Here is a 19868-nt window from a genome sequence, read left to right as displayed (position 1 = left end):
TTCTAGGTTATCCAATTAATTAGTGTGTAATGGCTCATAATAGTCTCTTCTGATCTTGTGTCGTATTATGTAAAAGCTGTAATGTTATTTTCAGTTCCTAGAATTGTGATAAAATAATTTGCTGTTGTTTAAACTATGCAGCCTGTGTATATGATATTATGATAACCCAAGTACGTTAATATAATTCTAAGGGATATTTGCTGGATATAGATTTCTTGGTGGAAAGTTTTTTTCCTTTTTTCCTTTTTTTTCTTCAGCACTTTAATCATGTCTTGCTGTTTCTTGGCCTCTATAGTTTTATAGTTTCTAATGAGGAATCATCAGTCATTCAAATTATTGCTCCTTTGTATATAATGTTGCAATTTTCAATGGCTACTTTGAAAAATTTCTCTTTTTAAAATTTTTTGAGGAACCTTCATCCTATTTTCCACAGTAGTTGTACCAATTTACATTCCTACCAATAGTGCATGAGGGTTCCTTTTTCTCCACATCTTCACCAACAATAATTTATCTTTTTTATTTTAGCCATTCTGACATGTGTGAGGTGATATCTCATTTAATTTTGATATGCATTTCCCTGATGATGAGTGATGTAGAGCATCATTTCATGTATCTGTTGGGCCATCTGTTTGTCTTTGGGAAAATACCTACTTAGGTCCTCTGCCGACTTTTTGGGGGGGTTTATTTAAATTCAAGTTAGTTAACACATAGTGTATTATTAGTTTCAGGGGTAGAATTTAATGATTCATCAGTTGCATATAACACTCAGTGCTCATTACACCAAGTGCCCTCCTTAATGTCCATTGCCCAATTATGCCTTCCCCCCAACCTTCCGTCCACCAACCCTCAATTTGTTTCCTAGAGCTCACCCATATGTGGAATTTAAGAAACAAAACAAATGAACATAGGGGAAGGGAAACCAAAGCATGAGCATGGAGCCAAACATAGGGCTCCATCTTACAACCCTGAGGTCACCACCTGAGCCAAAACCAAGAGCCGGTCGCTCAACCAACTGTGCCCCCCAGGCACCCCAGTTGTTGGCTATTTTTAGATTGCAGTCTGGATATTATATTGTGAATTCTGTTATATTTTCGCAAAGAGTACTTACTTTTTTTTGTTTGTTTTAGTAGGCAATTGACTTGGTATGATTCAAACTATAAACTGTTTTTGGGGAAACAGCTCAAATTTTAGTCAGGTCTTTTATCTTAAGTTGGAATTTGTCCTTATATTTGTTAAAAGTCAGCTAGAGGTTTTTGCAGTTTGTGTATATAATTCTGGGCTCTCGCTTTCTGCCTATCTAATTTCCAAATCTTATCCCTTCACCCCCTATTTTCCGGCAGGTCAGCTTTGTCCAAACTCTGTCCTTCAATCTAGAGAGACTGGGGTTTTGATTGGAATTTTAGCTGTCCTGTTTGGCACTCATTTCATGACGCTTGACTAATCTCAAGCTAAAAGCCACTAGAACAAGAAATTCACTTTTCTTCCAAGTTTTGACTCTCCTCCAGAATCTTCTGTCACGATTTTTTATTTTGATTTTTTGTTTCATTTATTTATTTTTTTAAGATTTTATTTATTTATCTGAGAGAGAGCACAGGAGCAAGAGAGAACACAGAGGGAGAGAGAGAGCAAGGGAGAAGCAGACTCTCCACTGAGCAGAGAGCCCAACGTGGGGCTTGATTCCAGGACCCTGAGATCATGACCTGAGCCGAAGGCAGACACATAACCGACTAAGCCATCCAGGTGCCCCTTGAGTTTTTGTTTTAGTTGGTTTATTTGTTATTTTTTCCCAGTGTTTATAGTAATCTTTGGGACCATTGATTCAGTAGAATCTTACTCTGCCATACCAGAAATATAAATCCACCCCCCCATTTTTACATGTTCCCACCACTATTTGAACATTTCATATGTTTCTGCCATGATAAGATGTTCCGTGCTTGTCTTGTACTTTCCCTGTCCCAGATCTTAAATCAACCATTTCTCCAAAGAATGCTAGTTCTTTTAAGTGGGGAATGGTATTTAGTAGCCAAGATCTGGGCACCAGATGTGCTCATGGCTATTGGAGTATCACTGATCCCAGGCCTTTTCAGTGGACAAAGATAGATTATATATATACATATATAGAAAGAATCATGATTTCACTGTTATGATCTGAAGTGTATGTTTCTCAAATTTATATGTTTAAGTCCTATTTCCCAGTACTTTGGAATGGGATGTATTTGGCGATAAGGCTTTTAAAGAGGAGGCAATTAAGGTAAAATGAGGTCATATGGATGGCCCTAACTCAATTTACTGGGGTCCTTCGAAGAAGAGGAAATTAAGACATAGATATCCCACAGACTGAGAGGTGCCCATGATGTGAGGACACAATGAGAGTGCAGCCATCTGCAAGCCAAGAAAGGAGACGTCAGAAGGAAACAAATCTGCCTACATCTTAATCATGAACCTCTAGCCTCTGGAACTGTGTGAAAATAAATTTCTATTGTTCAGGCCATCCACAGTGGCATTTTTGTTATGGTAGCCCTAGCTGACTAATATAATAAAATGAATTCTAACCTAATACCACAGGGCTTATTCTAGTTTTTACCCTATAGATTTTGTTACTTCCTTCTCTGACAGTGAATAACATGGCTAGCAGCATCCTTTATTTGCTTATTTATTTATTTGATCAATCCAACTATATGTAACTTCTATTTCCACTTCTACCTCTTCTTTTGCACAAATGACCTCCTAACTCTGCTTGGGCTGTGTCCTGTGCACGGACACATAACCCCATGTGGGCATAGTCAAACTCCTACTCAGACCATGATGATCCGGTCCACATGGATACCCTCCTCACCATGCTCAGACTCTGTCACTCAACATCCAGCCACCCTCATCAGTGGAAGTCACTTGGGCTCTGATATCCCATTGTAGACTACTGAAAGTCTCCCCAGTATACCTCTTCCATCACTAGCTTAGACAGCAACCATGCTCTGTCCCACCTAATGTCTTTAGACATTAATTTTTCTGGAGGAAAACAGGAGAACAAGGTAGAGAAGGAAAAGAATAAGAGAAATTGATACATTTTCCTTTAAACGACAGTCAGCTGAACTGCTTTTTATTAGCATTTACAGTTCCAAACAAACTTCAATATTTTATACAAAAAAAAAAGGTAGCCTGGCATTTTGTGATAAAAGGAAAACAAGTGTGGTTTTATTAAATTAAAATATAGCAATTTAAGGAAGTCTAGTAAAATATTGCACAGCAGGTGTCAGTCAGGGGCTATAAAATAACATTCGGAGCCTATACTTAACAGATTGTGTCAGGGATGGTATACATAGGACCATCTTCAAACAGTAATGCTTTGCTTCTCCTTATTTTCTTATATAAAACCTTTCTCTTATTCAGTCAGAAATACCCACGTTGCTTAGCAGAGAAGTAGAATTATTATAGTAGGAATGAAAAAATAAAGAAATAGTCCATACTCTTTGATTTCTAAAATAAGCTTTTGAGAATCAAGAGATGTCCTGAGGAAAGAACATAAATTTTGTATCACAATAATACCGGTGGAAGGAAATGAGAAGGAAGATGTAACCACCTCACTCCTCAATCCTGGAAGATGATCAGCTGGGCTAGGAAGTTAGCGACCAGAGTGAGCAGCGAAGGTGAAACGTAATGTTACAGAATGCCAGAGCAGGGGGCCGGATGGAGAGGAGCAAAGTACCACCTGGTGCTGTGAGTGGCTGTGCCCGCAAGCTCAGAGGAGCGAAGCCAGGGCCTCTAGATGTATTATTACCAGAATAAGTCACATGGGCTGCTGGGCTTTTTCTGTCCTCCTTCTAGATGTGTATCTTCCACTGAAAGCTGCCTCGGGGAATGTACAACAGATGGGCATCTTTCTATGCCTGAGGCTTTGCGAAGCCTCTTCTAGCTGCCCCATATAGACAGTCTACTATATTTTCAATCAGCTAGGGCAAAAGTTTCAAAACTCAGTGGGTTGAGATCTTGATACAGAGAGTTGTTGGGGGAATAGAAAATAAAGTCTCTGGGGTTTGCACTTGACTTGAACTGTGTAATGTTAAAGCCCACCTCTAACCCACACTAATTATCTCACATCCTGGTAGAAGTCCAGCATCTGTTATTTTGAATATCTCTATCTATCTATCTTTAAACTAGTCACTTTAGCCTTCTTGAGTCTTACAATTTTCTTATTTATAAAATGAAAGTAATAATATCTACCTACAGGGGCTATTGTTAGGAATAAATGAAATTGCCTTTGTAGCCAACCTGGCATACAGCCAGTCCTTAATAAAGGTTAATATTTTTATTATGAAAAAAAAAATTAGAGAGGTTCATACTATCTCAAATTGACCCTGTTCAGAAGGCAATTAATAGCTAAGGCCATACTTTTCTACTACCATTGTTAGAACATTTATATTGAATTCATTCCATATTCATTCATTTCTTCATCAGATATCGATCATTACTATGTGCCGGACACTGTGATAAGTATTTGGGAAACAACAGAATCAAGCCAAACAAGATTCCGGTGCTATGGATGTTACAATATAGCAGCAGGACTGACATAAAACAATGAATCAGCGATCATTTTAATTACAGTTGTGAGAAGTGTTGCAAAAGAGATAGGCAAGGTTTTCACTATCCTACCGGGGGCCCTTGCTTTGTTCTCTCTTACGGCCTTTAACTTTCCTTCAAGGAGTCTGACTCCCTGGCTGGAGAGCACAGATGGAAACAACAGAAGAACACAGGGGAATCCAGGTTCCACTTGTCTCCAGCAAGGTGGCAGCATTTTAGTGGAGCCATCAGACACCCCGCAGACCAGACCTCACGTTAACTGGATGTGTTGCCCCAGTCGATGTCTTGTGGCACCAGAAGATGCAGCCGGGCCTCATTGAATTCCTGCCCCAAATAGTGAGATATGATAAATTGGTGATCATGGTTGTTGTGCCGCTGAGCTCTGGGCGAGTGTGTAACGCAGCAATATATAATAAGCCATATTTTGAATTCCACTAATTCCACTAACTGAATTGTGTCTAGTTCATTTTTCTTAAATTACAGGTCACATTTATAGACCTATAATTTATTACACATTTATTAAAAATACATGAACAATTAAGACAATTTATGTGAGTGAGAGATTTGCCTTACTGGAAAGCGCTGAGGAGATACAGTTTGCGTGGGACCAGGCCACTGCTGGAACCTTCTTTGACATGAATGGAAGAACCATGTTAAATGTGGAGGTTTTTTTATCATTGAACAGGCTTGTTATGTTTCTGGCAGAGGTCACTTTCAAGTAAATACTGTCAAATAGAAAGTCTAGGAAGCATGCATGTTGATATGGGGCAGATACTCTTTCACGGGCTCTGTGTAGTACTTGACCTGCTGACTTCAGGCAACATTCTTATTGACAGGCCTGAAGGAGAAACACATTGCAACACACACACCAAAGTGCCAAAATCCTAACTAATAAAAATCCCAAAAACCCAACACTTAGGCAATGACATTCTAAGCTTTACACTTGGGTTCACTGGGTTCTCTGTTGACCACAATGCTCCGTGTTCCACAAGGTTCCTCCATTTGTAGGTCCTGTTGGAGAGGGACTCAGCATGCTGACAAACAAGGACATCAGGAGTCATAAGGTCTAACCTGGTGGTCTAGCACCGCTACCCACCAGCTGCGTGGCTTTGGAAAAGTTACTGCAACCCTTTTATCTATGGTTTTCTCCACTGTAAAATGAGAGCAATACAGGTCTCATAGGGCTGGGATTTAAGTGACTTATTCTACATGCACCTGCTTTATTGAAAGAAAGTAACAAGCATTTCTTTTTCCATATCCCCAAGTTCTCTCCCCTGTAGTCTTGCACATAATATGTTAGCAGTGCTTTCAGACAGTCAGTCTGAAATATAATTGCCTATTTTAATAAATAGCAATTTTGTAATACTTTTTCCCTTTGCATCTGAATGCTCGTCCTGATGGCTTTGCTTGCTTTTTAATTGTGTGGATGTCTGTTAAGGTGAGGGCAGAGCACTTCACTTTTGAAAATAAAGAAACTCAGTTCTTTCCAAGCTATTCAGCAGTTTAAAAATCCATTTAAGTATTCACTAAGCAAAAGAAGAAGAATCAAATGCTTATGGCACTTCATTAGGGTACTACAGAATCAAGCTCATAGAATGACAGTTGGTTTAAAGCCATTTTGGCACTAAGGTCTTAACAGATTTTAGAGTGTAAGAAGCAGCAAAGTTGACAACCTGGGGAAGTATTTATTCATTATCATTTCTAGCAGAAAATTTGGGTTATTCATTTATAAGACACAGAATATGAAATACTTAGGTTACTGCTACCCTTAAAATAAAGTCCTAATGTGTAATAATTCCACAGACTTGAAAGAATTTAAGTTATAAGTTCATCTTCTTAAGTTACTGTATTTATGAAGTGAGGAATATGGTGAAAGTTCACTATGATTTTACTTAAAAGATAAATTTTACCAGTCCTGGGTTCAAATAACTTTTAAAAAATAGTAATTCAATCATTTATAGATTTTTTTTATATATAAAGTGCTTAGTAGTTGATAGTAATCATTTTTTTGTTATACTCTATACCATTGTTCCATCAAATAATACATTTTGTACTCACTAAGGGTAAGGAGATATGTTGTATTTAAGTAAACTACTACAAGCAATCAAAGACAGGATGTTCTTTTTTTTTAATTTTATTTTATTATGTTATGTTAATCACCATACATTACATCATTAGTTTTTGATGTAGTGTTCCATGATTCATTGTTTGTGTATAACACCCAGTGCTCCATTCAATGTGTGCCCTCTTTAATACCCATCACCAGGCTAACCCATCCCCCGACCCCTCTCCCCTCTAGAACCCACAGTTTGTTTCTCAGAAAAGACAGGATGTTCTTGAAAGTGAAAGCATAATTATGATTGCTGGATATTATTATATTCAAGTTCTTCTGAGAAAGGGAAAATGAAATGTCAATTATAAGACTTGATATATGCTATTTTAATATTAAAGAAAAGAGAAAAATAAAAGACAAATGTCAATGATACTCCAGATTTCCAGATAGGCTTTATAAAATGATCAAACCTGTTTGTAAAGTTCCTCATTAATATTTATCTTATTCAATAATATGTCTGAGGAAACAGGATACTCTGATGTAAAATAATTAAATCACTTTAGGAATATTTGTATTAAGAATTTTATTCCTTTTGTCCACTTATTGTGCTGTGCTCATTGAATATTTATTTTCTTTGTGCAGAAGAGGTTAAGAGGATAGAGTTCCAAAGGGCTTGAATTAGAAGTGATCCAGGGGCTACCACTGGGACAAAATGTTACTTGGGACATTAGGAGAAGAGTCATTACCATAAATAAATTATCTCCGATCTGGGTATCAAGTTCAATTCCTGTGATGAAACAGATGGTTTTTCCAACTTGCCACATTGTCCTTCCTTCTTATTTCTTTTCAGCTCGAAGAATGTGTTTGATTTGTGGAGAATCTAGTAGCAAAGACATTTATACAAAATTGCAGTACCTTAGTCGCTAAAAGCCTGATAGAAACCATTTGCTAGGGAAGAAAAGAATCTTCAAAGGAACCAGTAATCTCGGTTTTGTTCAAACTCTCCAACTTCTCTGGACTGTGTAAGATATTGAAAAGAAGGAAGCAAAAAAAAAAAAAAGACAACTATCCATGGCAGATACCACAATACACTTCATATGTCATTGCAACTTAAGTTTCCTAATCTGATGTGGAAATTTTCTTCTGTCCCGTATTTTTTCCTGAACATAAAATACTAGCACATGAAGATTAAAAACAGAGAATGTTAGGCTCCTGTCCTAGAACTATTATTTGTACATACACAGCTAAGTATCATTTTAAAATTTATAATGTGGTCTCCTCTATGGCTCAACTAATTAAAAAAATAACTTTATAAAAACATATTGAGCATCTACTTTTTATAAGATACTGTATATATATATATATATATATGTTCATGAAGTATGATAACCTTGAAAGAAAACCATTTTTTCCTCCTCAGGAAGTATGAATCTATTTCAAGGAGAAGATGAGACGTAAGTTCAGGCAGAATTTAAAAGAATGTAATAGGTAAAACACACATAGTACAAAGTAGTGCATGATTGAATTGATAATTACTCTGACCCCAATGAGCAGTCCCCAGGCTCCTGAGTATTTCAATCAGGTCTGAGTGTTTAACCCTGTTTAGCAACCAAACTAAATGCTCAGTCGCATTTCCATTTGTAGTAGCCTAAATAAGGGATCCTGCCTCTTACCCCACACTCCAAGGTACGTCTCCAGATTCGAGCTCAATCTCTCATAAAGAGAAGGAAAAGCCCTTCTCTTAAACCAATACCACTCTATCCTTTTGAACTCTAAATCTGTAATCAGTGAGCTTCTTTAAATGCTTAGTCTCTTTCCTGATTGTTCCCTTCACATCTGTGTTTTTATTGAAACTGAGCTGTCCCCTGAGGAAACTGCTTCTCTTCAAATGGAATCAAAGCTGTTTTTCTTTTCTTGCTCATACCATGTTCCTCAGGGCCAGTAAGGGAAGTGGACATCCTCCTCGCTCTACACGGACAGTTTCCAAACGTAACAACCTCTTCCTTCTGCAAACATCTTGCTCCTCTGAAGCACATACTGTCAGGTCACATCACCCCCTCTGTCCCCTCATTTCTTTGTCTACCAATCTCTTGTCGAGCCCTCCATTCATCCAAGTTTCAGCTTTAATCCATTGACCCATTCCTTTGTTATCATTTGTCGGTTCCTACCTGTCTTCACTTGCTGCACTGTCGAGCAAAGACTTGACAACTCATGGTAATAGGATAGCAGCGAGAGTTAATTTTACTGAGTGCTTTCTGGGTGCCAGGCACTGTTCAGTGTTTTACATACTTGACATTTAACTCACCACAACCTTGTAAGAGATGGTCTATTATTATTCCATTTCACCAATAAAGTAACCCAAGGTTATTAATGAATTAAGTAATGCATTAATGTGCATCTGTACTTATGTATGTACATATTTTTGCAAATGATCCTCGCTTCCCTTCCCTGCTTCCCTCTTGTCATTGTTCTACACGTGCACAAGCCTGACTTTGGAGTAAGCCAGCCATGTGTATCCTTACTATACCCAAACAGGTGAACATTGCTGGAATAAATAATACAACTATTCAGACTGATTTCACTTTCAATTCATTTTCTCAAGTGGGCAATTAAGACTGATGACAAGCCTACTCTGTTTTTCTTCTGGGCTCACTTCCCACTCTGCAAGATAACTATTTCATCCCCCACACCTCCCTCCCCACACTTCTTTCTCACCTAATTACTTCACTTCCAACATCATTTAGAAGGAAGATGCCATCCAGAAAGGAAACTCCCTTATTTTCCATTCACATAAATCTGTGGAGATACCTGTCCCCGGGACCTCTCCTGACAATGATAGACCCTTTATTCTTTTTATCACAGGCTGGACTCTGCACTTCTGAGCTGGATCCCAGGCCCTGTCATCTTCTCAAAGATTTTACTCCCTTATTCCTCTGGAATCATTAACATTTTATTAAGTTGAAAATACCATTAATTGTAGGCTGCACCATTGTTTTATGTACACTTATTTTCTCTAGTTGTGGTAAAATATACATAACATAAAATTTACCATTTTAACCATTAATAAGTGTACAGTTCAGTGGCATTAAGTACATTCACACTGTTTTGCAACCACCACCAGCCCCCATCTTTAGAACTCCTTTCATCTTTCCAGACTACAACAATAACTCTCCATTCTTCCCTCCCCACTGGCCCTGGCAACCACCATTCTCCCTTTAGTCTTTATGGATTTGACAAGCTAAGTACCTCATTTAAGTGAAAGCATGCAATATTTGTCCTTTTGTGACTGGCTTGTTCCATTTAGCATAGGGTCTTCTGGGTTCATCCACATTGTAGCATGTGTCAAAATGTCCTTCCTTTTTAAAGACTGAATAATATTTCATTGCAAGTATAGACCACATTTTGTTTATCCATTCATTTTTGATGGACACTTGGGTTGATTCCTCCTTTGATTACTATAAATAATTCTGCTATGAATATGGGTGTACAAATACCTATGCAAGTCTCTGCTTTCAGTTCTTTTGGGAACATACCCAGAAGTGGAATGGCTGGACCATATAGTAATTCTATGTTTAATTTTTTGAGGAACCCCCATGCCACTTTCCACCACAGCTGCACCATTTTACATATCTACCAATACATGGCATTCTAATCTCTCTACATCCTTGCCAACACTTGCTATTTTCTTCTTTTTTAAATAATTGCCTGTGTGTAATTTTTTAAAAGAAAAAAAAAACATATCCTATGACAGCAAATCTAATTAGTAAACCTCCAAATGTTGAGACATCAATGGCCTTCATCTTCAATATGTGGACATGTGAGAAGAAAAGTCCACTAGGTAGAAAGGGACAGTAATGGCGTGAAGCCATCTCCACCTTGAAACAGAATGGAGAGAAGGAGACAAACAAGAAAACAAAACACTAGCTTAAGAACTGAACACAAGCCAGTCCTCAAGCAGCTTACCAGTCTGAATTCAAACTGCCAGTGAGATTCAAAGACCACAAGTGGAAAATTTAGCCTAAAGAAGATTTTGGTGAAAATTGCCTCAAGATGACTCATAGATTTTATTTTATTTTATTTTATTTTTTTAAAGATTTTATTTATTTATTTGACAGAGATTGTGAGAGCAGGAACACAAGCAGGGGGAGTGAGAGAGGGAGAAGCAGGCTCCCTGCTGAGCAGGGAGCCCGATGCGGGGCTCGATCCCAGGACCCTGGGATCATGACCTGAGCTGAAGGCAGACGCTTAACGACTGAGCCACCCAGGCGCCCCGACTCATAGATTTTAATGCAAATCCTTTATACTTCAATTAATGGATTATAAGACATCCCAATCTCAAAATAATTAAAATGTGATAAAACCTGTATTTTAGAACTAAAGAAATGTGGTATTTATATTTAAATTAATGTGGAATTTATATTTATATTAAAATCATTCCCAATTAACATAAAAACATTTGAATGTCCTTCACCTTAAAAAAATAATAAACCTGAACCTCTATTTCGCTCTATTTCACTCAGTTATCTACCAATTTTTATCACCTCTGTTGATACATTTTTTCAGAAGTAATATCGCCAAGGCTATATTCACTTTCTCCATTACCGTTCATACTTTATTTCATCTTGTTTTCTTTCTTTTTTAACAACATAAGTAATATATAGATGCATTTCAATTGTAAAAGATGCAAACAGTATAGAAAGATACAGTGTTCAAGTATCCTCTGATGTCTTCTTCCAGTTTCTCTTCCTACATATACATCATATACATATATATATATATATATATCTTTGGATGTATGTACTATATATACAATTAGCAATAATCGCGCCTCGGATAAACCTCATTGGCTACGATACTGCCACTGCGCAAAGCTTATACTATATATACAATACTTCTTGTTTTACATATTGTTATCTTTTTCCTTTTATTTGTTCACTTAAGAATATGTCTTGGACAGCTATCCATGTCAATACCTTTAAATCTACTGGTGTTTTTTTGACTGCCTGGTTTTACGGCATAGATAAACACTTCTACTACTGACAGAAATTTAAGTCATTTTCAATTTTCATGATTTCCATGCTGCCAAGAATAAATTCCTAGAAGTAGAATTGCTGGCTGTAAAGGGCATATGCATTTTATATTTGACAGACATTAGTAACTGGCTCTACAAAAAAAAAAAAAAAAAAAAAAACTTCCATGATTTACACTCTGAACAAAGGTTCAATAGAGTCCTTACTCATCTACCACATCACTAAGATTGCTCTTGTTAAGATCCCAACTCTGCAAGTTGCCAAATCCACAAGTACTGTTCTATTCTCCTTTTACTTAATACCTCTGCCATCTTTACTGCAATTGATCACTTCCTTCCTGCTGAAACAAGTCAGGGCTAGATTTCTAACAAAGTATGTGAAGAAAACCCCAGCAAAAGTGTTCCCCGAATTCCCTTTCAGCTCTAGCCAGGACTGGATTTCATGGCCTCTTTTGCTGCAAGAAAGTCTGGAAAATTGGGTAACAGGATTTCTGTGTTGGTTTAGATGAATCATAAATCATATCTTCCTATATCTTTGCTTAAATGAGTGTTGAGCACTTATTAAAGATAACTGAAATAATTTTACCAACCAGTGGCTATTGATGAGGGGTGAATATTATAATGTAAACAGAGGAAAATTATATAAAATTGCCAAATTACATAATATTGTGCATAGGTTATAAAAGTTATACTGATTTAATGCTCGGGGGCCTGGGTTTGGTCTTCATTCTGTCAGTGAGCTTCTGAGTTTCTCCTCTGTTAAACGAAGCTGACGGTACCCACCTTGAGCACTTCTCAAGGGGGGGCGCAAGAATAAAAATTGATGTGGAAGTCACTTTCAAACACTAAAGTATCGTACGAATTGGCTTTCATTACCAATATATTAACTTCTGTTGACAGAGAGTACAAGTATTGCAAATAAGCAAAAACATGTGTCTTTCTAGGATACTCATTTCCTCAAATCTGGATTTCTTCTGAAATAAAGAAGCTACATTTTAATTTGTTCTTTGTAAACCCTAAGTGTCATTGCTATCCCCTATATGTGCCTTTGTCTTTTCTTCTACATGGTTTAAGTAGAAAAAAATGAGAAAAAAGAAAAAAAAGCACAGGTAGGGCCTTTAACCTCCCATTTATTTATCTTTTCTTTTGACAGAAAAGCCCCCTCGATTTAAAAAAAAAAAAAAAAAAAAAGGCCAATTCTGGGGTCACAGAGTAAGAAGAAAGCTCCACGATTATTCTTGGCCCCAGCAGCAAGCCAGAAAAGGAGAGACAGAGAAGAACTGAAAAGAGAAAGAGTACAGCCTGCTTCCTGTGTCCTTCATGATGAGTGAATGAATGGTGACTGCAGGGAGCCAGGACTTACTGCCAGTCACCTGAGGAGGTTACAGAAACAGAAGTCCAGACTTTCCATGCAACCACACTCCCAAGTTTCTGTGAGACTTTTGAGCAAACAGCTCTTTGCCTCAGCAGATGTCTACTTACAGCATTGTTTTTGTATTTGCAGAACATTTTTATATGTTAAAGAGTTGCTAGAATACTTTACAAGGTCATTTTCATGGTGAGGGTTAAGAGGGGGAAGTGACAGGGGTCTCGGTCATCGGGGGAAACTTTGAGAAATATTCAGAGAAAGTAGGGCGAGTAGAGACGGCTTGGTTATTTCCTGGGTTCAGAGCCTGTCAACAGGAACTAAGGTGACTTGGAAACAAATCCTTTCTGCTGCAGGATGTTGAAAACCACTGATAAAAAGCAAATGGATTCCAGTGGTGGTGGTGCCTGCCAAATGATCGCTGGTGAGACTAGACCCAGATGCTGAAGAAAATCGGTGAAGAAATCAAGTTTCATCTTAAAGAATCAGCCTTATCCTAGTTAGTGATTATGTTTCACACAAATTCAAAAGATCCAAGATACATAGACAAAAATGGGTTTCAGTCTTTTAACCCTTCTAGACAGGCATGAGAAATTATTGATATTTTAGTTTGGAAGATTATATTTATAATTTGGAGAAAGAGGGCTACCATGGAGGTAAATATTTTCTCCACTGATGATACTCTAACCTGTATACCTGTTGAGCCACTCAGATCCATGTTGCTCACACCCATATCTGATATTTTATGTCACTCATTGAATTGATTCCCCCCTTTCCCATCCCATCCACCTGACCCATAAGAATGGGTCCCAAGATTGAGTCAGACCTGTGAACACTGTATATTGGAGGATCCACTTGCCATGATTGCAGTTCGCATCTGCTAAACATGTTGCTAGGATGCAAGCATTACCAATTATAATTTTGATAAGTTCCATGAAGGCAGGATTCAGTCCTGTCTTGTTAGCCACATTATTCCCTCCTGCAACATATTAGGTGCTTAATGAATGATGGAATAAATGCAAACCACTGACAGCAAACATGATGCATTTCTGATGACCTTTTCAGCCGACATATTGGTATAACTGATGGATTCAATATCACTTGTATATTACACACATCAGGAACAGTCTTGGTTAAATAGGATTACATGGCTTACTCAGAGAACACAGCTGACAAATAAAACATGGTTTCTGTGCAGAAATGTGCTCTTAAAAATTGGTCTGCAAATGAACTTTCAGAACACAAACCATCTGTATGTTGGGGCCTGACTGTCTTTAAATTTATTTATTGAGTCATTTTTTTCCCCATTTCAAAATTTTTGCCTCACAGGAGGTGGCTTTACATGTTGCTTTGAGTTTTCCTTTCCTCTTGTTCCTTTTTCCCTTTAAAAATGCATCCTCTGAAGGTCTTGGCCCCATGTCAATGCTGTATTCACAAGGATTAAGGATCAGCAGAGCTGCTGTGCAGCAATTCCGACCCTGAGTACATCCCGCGGATCGCAGCACGTCGCCTGCTAGTGCGCGGGAGGTCCCGGTGTCCCAGTAGAGGCGTGGTAAATTTAGCAGCTGTCTTGTATTTGTCATTGGGGATGGGGCGGAGGTGGCTGGCTGTGATCTAGACTCATCTGTGAGTTTTACTTGAAAGTTTACTTTAAAGGATTCATCTAACAGGAACGTGTTTCACATATTCTCAGTTTCTGTAAATTGTAATAACTTTGTAACAACAACATGTAGACACACAGGGACACACGTGCATGAGAATACAACCTGTATTCTCTATGGTTAACATCTCCTTTGTTGTCAATATTCTGTTTAATTACGTATGAACTCTCAAGGCCACTCAAAGATAACCTACGGAGGCCATCAGTCTGGTTATTTTCATTCGTCATCTGGGTCTGTTTATAACAGAGAAATGTATTATTTTGGAAGGAAGTGGGAGAAGGTAGCAAAGGAATTAGCAGTGAGGATATGCAGAGGGTTGGTTTTTTGGTTTTTTTGTTTTGTTTTGTTTTTCCTAATAGACATTCATGCAGACAGATAATGACAGCTAAACTCATTTATTTTATATTCTCTCCTTATCCCTTCCATAGTCTAATTAAGCTTATTATGACAGAATCAAGGAAACTTCAAGATGGAAGGAGCCTTGGAGATCATCTAGATCAAGCACCTATTTTAGAACAAGAAAATCTGAGGTACAAAGAAAGGATGAACAAATTAGAATAAGACAATGGTGGTATAAATGAGACTAGGACACTTCACTTCCAGTTTAGTGCTTATTTTATTACTTTACATTAATTTTTCATTATACTCATAGGTATCCAGCTCTGACTTGAGTCCTTATATTCTTGAAAACTACAGATGCATAGAGAGTATTTCCAGAATTGGAATTAATATAATATAATATAATATACTATAATTAATATAATAAATAGTCCCTTGCCAAGTTTCCAAAGACACGGAAAAAGATTTCAACACATAACATAATCCTCTTAGTGTTTAACCCCTTGGCATTCAATCCTATATACAGAGTGAGGAAGGATGAATGGTGTGGTAAAGAGGGACATGCAAGCCCATTAACTCTAACAGACAACCCAAGTATTAAGCCTACATTCTACTCTGTGCACAATATAGTTGAAAATGTATTGATGAAACATAATAATTTAGAAACTTCTGCTTTAGTCTAATCCTCAGCTCTTTTAATAGGGGTGAGTAGCATTCTCTGGGAGAAGTATAATATGAATGACCTCCACCTTCAGGTGTGCAGAGGAATGAATGGGCAAAGCTGGTGGTGATGGAAACAGTTAATGCCCTCCACACACTTAAATGTCACAAATCTGCTTTATCTACTAATCAAAATCATCTAGAATCATAGCTCTTCTCTTAAAATAAAGAACTATTTTCATTTATCAAACACTTCTGTCTTTGGGGTAAAATTTTTCAATCACATAATCCACCTGAAATGAGATAAAATAATCAGTATTCAAATAAATACAATAAACATATGCTAATTATGAAGCCCTGAGATCCAAAGACGAATAAGGCACATCCCTTGTCCCCATGAGACACATGATTTTCCTGTCCCATCTGTAGTATCTGAAGCACTATTTACTTTGGGTTTTTCTTTGAATCTGTTCTAAATCAACTCACTTTTTTTTTTTTTAAACTTAGTTTAATTCTAAACAATAATGCCTCTCAAGTCATGGGTTTCAAGTGCATATTTTATTTTTTCTATCATACATCAAAATACACACACACACACAACTATTTACATAAAATAGAGCATTCGTGGATGCCTCATCTGGACTCACTCATATACCACAAGCTGCACAGTGTTTAGGGAAACATGCTTTGGGAGGCACAAACCTATGAACAAATACTATGTTTCCTTTATTACACAACATCATTAAAACAAGCACTTTCTAACTGATACAGTAACATCATTCAGGGGGACAAAGAAAAACATTACCAAGTCAATTATATACAGGAAGTATACGATGTAAATTCAGAACGCGCCCTCATTAATACCCATCACCCCTCACCCCCCTCCCCTCTGAAACCCTCAGTTTGTTTCCGGGAGTCCATAGTCTCTCATGGTTTGTCTCCCCCTCTGATTTCCTCCCCCCTTCATTTTTCCCTTCCTTCTCCTAATGTCCTCCATGCTATTCCTTATGTTCCACATATAAGTGAAACCATATGATAATTGTCTTTCTCTGCTTGACTTATTTCACTTAGCATAATCCCCTCCAGTTCCATCCATGTCAATGCAAATGGTGGATATTCATCCTTTCTGATGGCTATTCATCCTTTCTGATGGCTGAGTAATATTCCATCGTATATATGGACCACATCTTCTTTATCCATTCATCTGTTGAAGGGCATCTCGGCTCCTTCCACAGTTTAGCTATTGTGGACATTGCTGCTATGAACTTTGGGGTGCATGTGCCCCTTCTTTTCACTACACCTGTATCTTTGGGGTAAATACCCAGTAGTGCCATTGCTGGGTCATAGGGTAGCTCTATTTTTAACTTTTGAGGAGCCTCCATACTGTTTTCCAAAGTGGCTGTACCAACTTGCATTCCCACCAACAGTGTAAGAGGGTTCCCCTTTCTCCACAGCCTCTCCAACATTTGTTGTTTTTTGCCTTGTTAATTTTTGCCATTCTCAGGTATTGCATGGAGCACTGGGTGTTGTTGTACACAAACAATGAATCATGGAACACTACATCAAAAACTAATGATGTACTGTATGGTGACTAACATAACATAATAAAATAAAAAAAATAAGATAAAAAAATAAATCCAAAAAAAAATTTGTCTATATTCTGGATTGGTTTTATTGATAGTGCATTGTGATGTCATCAGTGTTAAAATTTTCTCTTACTCCCACGCATTCTTCTCTATGTTTTTAAGTAATTTAAAAAATTTTGACTATAATTGACCCAGTAATCCCACTACTGGGTATTTACCCAAAGGAAATAAAAGCACTAATTCAAAAAGGAAAGAAAAAAATGTAAATTCAGACACTTCTAAATGAAAAAAAAAAAATGCATTTTAGAATCAGTGAGATAAGGTGATGGAAAAATGCACAGGCTAGTTATATACCCCCAAAGAGGAAACTAATTATTTTAAAAGCTAGAATTTCAATTAAAAAAAAAAAGTATGAAGAAGAAAAAATAAGTTTGAAATGGGAAATATGTAGTGCAGAAATCCTACCTGATATCTTAACCTGAGGAATTTGAAAAGGCAAGAGAACAGATAGAGAGTACGAGGTACACATAAGAATGTTCCAGAATGTTGGGAAGTTGAAAAGGAAGTTTTATATAGGCTTGTAGGCTTGGATCCAAGAACCAGTGATGAAAATCATTCACTGTGTCACTACTGACACTAGCCCTTTAGAATTGCTGAAGTTTGTCCTATAATTTATTCAACTGGGGATCTGGGGGCTCTGGCTACATTTTTAGCAAAGGGAGAAAAAAATGTTCTTGCTCTTAAAATGAGTTTTTGCTTTTTTTTGTAGCTGATTTTTTTTTTCTTTTTTCTTTCTAATGGTTAAAGTATTTATGTCAATGGTATCAAAGTTACATAGGACAGTTAGGTCTGAATATGGTCCCAGATTATGAAATATCTAAGGAAAAATATTCTAGAGATCACCCATCATCCTCAAAATTCTATAGCTGAGTCAAACCCTTATCTAAATAACCATATCACCCAGAGAAAGTCTTTGTTGTTGTTGTGTTGTTTTTGTATTTGCATTTTAAGATTTTCCATTTAAAAAGTATCTTAGATGGTGAAAAACAGAAAATCCCAAGTGTTTTCCCTGGCTGAAAATACCAGTAGTCCTTAAGCTGGTGAACATTAGAAAAGTCAAACAGTTTTAAATTTACTTTTTTGGTAAAAATCAGATACCTCTAACTAAATCAGAAGTTCAAAGACTATAGCTATAAAGATAGATTCTTATTGTATTTTAAACTTGAGTCAAGCCATTATTATCAGTTCCTAAGTCCAGTAAATTTATGTAAAGGTCCAATTTATTTTACAGAATTTCAATTTGGAATCATCCTTACTTCCACATAGAAAAATACTTAGCAATAGTTTTGAAAGGAAAATGTGATATGCTGAAATTCAATAATCATGTGGGTTGTGATATTGAAATATATACCATCCTGACTTTCAAAGACTGTATGGATTACCTTTCATTCATGTTACTCTAAGAAAGTGTTAATTACGTGATTCATGGAGACATTTAAAAAGATTTGCTCATTTGACACTTGCCATAGGTAGCATTAGTAAATTGTTGTTTGTTAATCTGGGCTACCTTCCCAATGCTATGATGCATATTATTCCAGCTGAGGTAGGACTTGACTTCGTGGAAAAAAGGTCATAAAAGATAATACAATTAGAATCACAAAGCATAAATATGAAATGCCAAGTGGAAATGTAATCATTTTGAAAATGTCTCTTGTAAAATAATTTAGAATAATCTTAACGAAGTCAATATCATAAACTATGGGAAGAAAATCACTTAAGAGAAGGTTATTTATTTATTTATTTTTATTATGTTCAAGGTTATTTAATGATGATTTCTTTTAATCAGATTTTTTTCTCTGATACATAAAGATAAATCTAAGGGTGAAGTCCTTGGATTATGAAAGAGATCGTTAACATTTAGATTTCAACTACCTCAGTATTAAACATAAAAGATCAAGACTAAATAATTATTACATTTTGTCTGGTTAGTGGCAAAAATGTTCATCTGGTTAGTCTTTGGTCAACTTGGTCTTCATCTTTATTATGCATCGTAATTGAGTTATTTTAGTCTCAGTTTTAGGAAAATAACATTGATTTTGTACATTTCACAGTCATAAGAAGACCCCCTTTCTCCTGATGCATCCATGTTCACTGATGCATTTTTAGTTTGTTTGTATTTATTCATTTATTTATTATTTTAGTTTGTGATCTGTTTTCTTCTTCCTCACTTGTGGCATGGAATAATGCATTATATTTCTAATACGTGTTTACAATATTGTGGCTGATTTTCACTCATATGCAAAGGCAATATAAAGGGAGCTAAATAAGACTGGGAAACAACATCCAGTAAGACGTTGAAAGCATATAGTCACAAGAATTTGTATGCAAGACTGTTTCATTTATCCCCATCAATTTGCAGTGCAAATAAGAACGTGCAACCCAGTTAACTGTACTATGAATATTCATGCTGGATTGTCTGTATTTAGAATCCAAAGAACTATGAGCATGTTTTCACATAATGTTGCATTAACATATGTTTTTCTATATAATTTTATTTTTCTTTGAATAAAAATAAATAAGTGAATCCATTACCAGACTG

At 36.7% G+C, this 19868-nt stretch overlaps 1 long non-coding RNA gene and 1 pseudogene across 6 annotated transcripts in view; both read right to left on the bottom strand.

Moving 5' to 3' along the window:
• The window catches only part of LOC116639767, a 247755-nt gene that overhangs the window by 101770 nt on the left and 126117 nt on the right, over positions 1-19868 (bottom strand). The window lies entirely within an intron of this gene.
• LOC116640142 lies at positions 11323-11501 on the bottom strand (annotated as a pseudogene).

Source organism: Phoca vitulina, unplaced genomic scaffold, assembly GCF_004348235.1.
Source record: "Phoca vitulina isolate PV1807 unplaced genomic scaffold, GSC_HSeal_1.0 scaffold19, whole genome shotgun sequence".
Taxonomy (NCBI): Eukaryota; Metazoa; Chordata; class Mammalia; order Carnivora; family Phocidae; genus Phoca; species Phoca vitulina.
The sequence above is the reverse complement of the archived record's forward strand: the minus strand, read 5'-3'. Positions and strand labels throughout refer to the sequence as shown.